The sequence below is a fragment of the Phocoena sinus genome, chromosome 17 (genome assembly GCF_008692025.1).
Source record: "Phocoena sinus isolate mPhoSin1 chromosome 17, mPhoSin1.pri, whole genome shotgun sequence".
Lineage (NCBI taxonomy): Eukaryota > Metazoa > Chordata > Mammalia > Artiodactyla > Phocoenidae > Phocoena > Phocoena sinus.
Window position 1 is genome coordinate 6,251,656 of NC_045779.1, and position 6,000 is coordinate 6,257,655.

Sequence of the window (6,000 nt, forward strand, 5' to 3'; positions counted from 1 at the left end):
CTGCCGTCTAAGGCCTAGTTGGTTCTAACCAGTTCTCCTTGTGTCCTCAACAGCTACGTCATACTTTTAAAGGTTGTGCCCTGCCCCCTTCCCTCCTGATTCAATGGCACACCGCAGGAGATACGGTAAACTCTGAGAGACCTTATCCCTTCCTCCTGGCCCTCGATTCTCATCCCCATAAAACTCAGAGCTTTGTTCTCTTGAAACAATTTCCATTCAGAGCTGTTTTGCATACACAAAACACATCTTTGAGCTCTTGATAATGTTTTTATTTTCACTTCACAGACTAAAGCTCTAAAAACGTTAAAGAGCTTTGCACTCCCCAGTCTTTAAAAATTGCATCTGGTTGCAGATGACGATATGCAAATGTATGTACCTCCCATTTGCAAGGTATCACTTGTCAGAGTAAACCAGAACATTGTTTTCACTGTATTCTGTTTGCAAAATAAATATTTTTCACTAGTGTGTATCTGCTTAAGTCAATTTTTAAAATCTTATGAAGACATAAATATTTACCTATCACCCTTTCTTAAGTTAGAAGCGGTAGCATACATTTTTTTACCTAGAAAAAATGCCTATTTTTTACCTAGAAAAAAAAGGGCAATCTCCATTCTCTTACGTATGTTATGAGTTCCTTCCATGAGGCCTTTGAGCCTGTGTTCTCTCTGCCTAAGTTGCCTGTTTACCTTTCTCCCACCATTTCTCCCTGTTGAAATCCTACCCATACTTGAAGTTGCCACTCAAGACTCTGAAGTCTTCCCCAATGCACCCAAGGGGAGCTCATCTCACATCCAATCACTCAGTACGTTTATTTCACACCTGTATACATCAGGCAAGGTGGTGGGCACTGGGCAGTGACTTCACAAACCTCACAGTCAGGTGGGGACTTCAGCGTGATCTCACTCCTCCTTATTAGGGTGTGTGTCCACATTAGGTTGGAATCTTCGGGGACAAGGAACAGTGAGTTGTTGGTCATTGTAGCCACTCACCACAGCGTTGTGCACTTACGATGCTCAATAAATATGTGTTAAATATTGTACTCTTTTTTGTCACCACTCTGTTATGATTTGTTGCACTATGAGTAACAGAAAACTCAGTCAACAGTTGGAGTTCATTTTCTCATTATTGGCATTGTTTGGATAGCTCAGTCATCTGATGACTTTTCTCTTAGTCCTGTAGTCTTTTGGTCACAAGATCACTGCTTCATCACCACGATCAACCTGGTTTCTGAGCTGAAATAAGGAGGAAAGACAGTCTGCCTTGCTTGTTCCTTTTGCCAGGCAGTCAAAAGCATTCCCAGAAACACACTCCAGACTCCCACTTACGTCTCATCAGCCAGAACTGTTGCATCGGCAAAGCCCATAGCAGCAGTGAAGACTAAGAAAAGCAAGTATTTAAAATCTGCAGGCATGGGACTTCTCTGGTGGTCCAGTGGTTAAGAATCCACCTTCCAGTGCAGGGGACGCAGGTTCGATCCCTGGTTGGGGAACTGAGATCCCCCCTGCCGCGGGGCAACTAAGCCCACGGGCCACAACTACAGAGAAGCCGGCGCACCACAACGAAAGATTCCACATGCTTCAACTAAGACCCGACGCGGCCAAAAATAAGATAAATAAATAATAAAATTTGCCGGCAGGATAGTGGAAAGCATCCAGGAAGAAGCGGGTAAGGAATGTTCTTGGGTCACCCGACCAGCAGTGTGTACCCCATTACTAAGATAAAAATAGCCAACAACTGGACGTTGATAGCTCTTCTTAAGGAAGATCACTCTTGGGGCTTCCCTGGTGGCGCAGTGGTTGAGAGTCCGCCTGCCGATGCAGGGGACACGGGTTCGTGCCCCGGTCCGGGAGGATCCCACATGCCGCGGAGCGGCTGGGCCCGTGAGCCATGGCCGCTGAGCCTGCGCATCCGGAGCCTGTGCCCCGCAGCGGGAGAGGCCACGGCAGTGAGAGGCCCGCGTACCGCAAAAAAAAAAAGGAAAGATCACTCTTTGAGACTTTTATTTTCTCTTCAATAAAAATGTATTGAGGGCTTCCCTGGTGGCGCAGTGGTTGAGAGTCCGCCTGCCGATGCAGGGGACGCGGGTTCGTGCCCCGGTCTGGGGGGATCCCACATGCCGCGGAGCGGCTGGGCCCGTGAGCCATGGCCGCTGAGCCTGCGCGTCCGGAGCCTGTGCTCTGCAACGGGAGAGGCCACAACAATGAGAGGCCCACGTACCGCAAAAAAAAAAAAATGTATTGACTGTTTACTGTATGCCAGGAAATGTTCTAGGTGCTGGAGACACAGTTGTGAATAAAGTCAAGTCTCACCTTTATGGAACTTACATTCGGGTGAGATTGACAGATTTAAAGAGCAAGTGACATAAATTCAGGCAGGGATAAGTACCGAGAAGAAAAATAGAGCAGAGTAAGGGACAGAGTGTGAAGCGGGTAGGTACTGCTTTAGATAAGGGGGTCATCGAAGCCCCTTCTGATGACCGATAGTTGAACTGGTAAATGAATGAAGTCAGAGACTTACATGTGAAGACCTTGGGCAAAGGCATTCCAGACAGAGGAATAGTAAGTTGCAGCAGCCCTGAGACAAGAGCTGTAGCAGCTGGAGCCCCCGAGGGAGGGACTGAGGCAACAAGGGGCCAGAGGCATGTGGCCAGGGAGGGTGCTAGATGCTTCACTATTATTATTATTATTATTGTCATTGTTAGTTATGTATGACAGAAGCCACTGCAGGATTAAGAGCAGGGGGGTGACATGATCTGATTTAAAATTTAAAATCTGACTACAGTGTAACTAGCCTGATAGACGCTCAGAACCTAAACGGACAGCTTCAAAATTTGGATGGGAACAGTTACCAGCTCTTTTCCTTTTCACTTCTTGCTTAAATAACAAACAGAATGTTCAGCTTAGGTACCTGGAAATCAGAGGTATAACCGGCTTCAGGGTTCATTGAGCCAGCGGCTTAACAATGTCATCGAAGACAGTTTCCCTCCATCTTTGTTAGACCTTCAGCATCATTTAACTGGATTGGAAGTCTAATTCCCCTCTGCACAGGGCTGATGGGTATTTGCTGGTAGCAAACCAGCTGCGCACTTTCTCCCTCACGGCAAGAGGTCACGGTAGCCCAGTGTGCATAGCAACAGACCAGGGTTACCCTTGCTCAGACCCCTTAGATCACGGCTACCCTTTGTAAGTCAAAGACTTTGTCAAGGAGATGGAACCGTCCGTGGGATTTAGATGGAGGCCATCTCTATAGCTGAAGGTGGAGTAAGCTTTCCCCAGAGCATACGGGCTAAGTGAAGAAGGGGAGGAAAGACAAGTGAAAATGTGCATGTGAGAAGGACCAGGTTGTGAGGCAGCAATGCTAGGCGGACAATGCTAGGCGGACACCACAGGTACCACTTGCGTTTCCTCACCGTAAGCAATGTGGGGCACACCCCTTCTCCCTTTCATGCCTGTCACGGCTTTCGATTTAGTGCTGAGCTTACTGGAGGATGAAGACCTCACATTTTCTCAGACAATTCTTACAAACTAGATTAAAAAAAATTTTAATGACTTTCCCATGTAGTTAAAATTGTTTCTGAAACGCTGATTCTTATGTCCAGTTGCAAAATCACCGTGTGCTTCAGGAACTACGTATGCCCATGTTTGCACCAGTGTCCCCTCCCCGGGTAGTGACAGCCGTCCAAGGGCACCTGTCAGCTGTCACCTGCATAGTTTATTTTCCCTGTGTGAGTAAAATGACGGTAACTGCTAGAACCACTCCTCATTTAGGATCTTCTCCCTTGTACTTTGTAAATCCAGGAACTTTTTACCAGACACGTTACCCACCGGAGATTAGAACAGATTAGATTAGAAGGTAAGCAGGAAATGATAAATAAAACAGTGATTAAAGATATACATTATCTTCTCTCAAATACAGAAATGTCAACTTCATTAATAAATACATGAAAATTAAAACAAAATGCAGACTTCCCTGGTGGTGCAGTGGTTAAGAATCCGCCTGCCAATGCAGGGGACACGGGTTCGAGCCCTGGTCTGGGAAGATCCCACACGCTGCGGAGCAACTAAGCCCGTGCTCCACAACTGCTGAGCCTGCACTCTAGAGTCCAGGAGTCACAACTACTGAGACCACGTGCCACAACTGATGAAGCCTGCACGCCTAGAGCCCGTGCTCTGCAACAAGAGAAGCCCACATGCAGCAACAAAGACCCAATGCAACCAAAAATAAAATAAATTTAAAAATAAAGTAATTAATTGTTTAAAATCCATATTAATATTTTCTTAGTCATTTTAGGTCTACCACTGAGGATTCCTCATGTTCTTCCATAAAGAGTCCAGGCTCACAAATTCCCACCCTGCTTCCATCTAGCCTCTCCAGGACTAAGTAGTTCTGCCTCAGGATCAACCAGGGGCTTGTTAGAAACACAGATTGCTGGGCCCACCCCGGAGTTTCTGATCTCGTAGATCTGAGGTGGGACCTGACATTCTGCATTTCTATTAAGCTCCCAGGTAATACTGATGCTGGTCTTGTGACCACTCTTTGAGAAACAGTGCTTTAGAAAAACAAATTCCTTTCCAGTCTTAAAGAGAGCAGTTCCACTCCCTTCTGTTCGTCCTGGTGTCAGCAAATACGCAAAACCTGGGGTGCTCACATTGCACTGCAACTGCAAGCACTTATCAGCACCTTTTCCCCAACAAATACAGCTCCCTTTCTAAAAGGAATTGTGTGCCAGGTTTAAAGGAAAGATGCCATTTCCCCCCCATCATCATAATTGTCAATATCATTGCTATCTGAATTTATGATGTGATTACTTTGTAGAAAACACTACGCTTAGTACTTTGCATTCATTTATTCTGCAATCCTGTTGGGAGCTAATTCTCCACGACTCTCTCACAATTCTCCGTGTTAGGCGTCATCAGACAGTTTGTTCAGAAGTATTTCCATTCCAGGAGAGTAAAGATCGAGAGCATCCTCTCCCTGGAGACATCCAGGAGAGTAACGATGAAGACCTCACCCTCCCTGCCCCGGGGAAGACTTGCTAACATCTCAGGACAATGAATGTAATAGTTCTCTCCAGAGCACAGAGTGCCCAGGTCTGCCAGCAGCCTCTGGATGCGGTTGGGGGTTTCTGAAGCTTGGTATTCCTGAGCTGTGACGCAGGACCACCGTGCACCCACGTCCACTGGGCCTCTTCATTTCTCCCATGTGACTTGAGGGGCCGTAAGTAACACACTACCCCAATCCACGTGGGCGCATTGTCCCCACACCAGCCGATCTAGCAGCTGTCACCGGCCACTCCTGAGGAACTGCTAGACTTCTTGGCAAATCTCTAAGATTGTTCTGTTATTTCCATTCTTTGGAAGAGAACAACTGAAGCATTAGGCAGTTTAATAACATGTCCAATGGTAAGTGACAACGTCAATTACTAAGTGACAGTGGCAAGATTTGATCTCATGTCTGCCTGACTAGAGTCTACTTGCTTTGCAATTATACATTTCTAGTAGCAGTTCTGAGGCGTTTAAAAAAACTAAGAATCAGAAGTCCTCATTCCCGTAGTAAAGCTCTAAGTAACCTCACAGGAAGAAAACAAATTTTTCCACTCCTGTCAATACACCCAGCGGAGCCCCAAAGAGTGAGAGCTGCTCCTGGACAATCTTCCCTGAGAGCAGTGGCTTCAAAGGGAAGAAGGTGGGAGGGGGAAGGGCAAACTCACGTTTCTGACATCATCTTAAAGTTTGCTTTTCCTCTGTTTCTCTTAGTAATTTATAATATTTGTAAATCTGTACAAATATTGTAAATCCGTAAATCTGTATTTCAGTCAGGTTTATCGAGGTACAGTTTACGTACAATAACACTAATCAATTTTAAGCGCACCATGCGATGCGCTTTGACAAACGTGGACAGTCCCGTGGCCTCCACCTTGCTTGTGATACAGATATTCCCATCACCCTAAAATGTTTCCCTGTGCCCTGTTGCAAGGAAGCCCTGCGTCCTTTCCTGGTT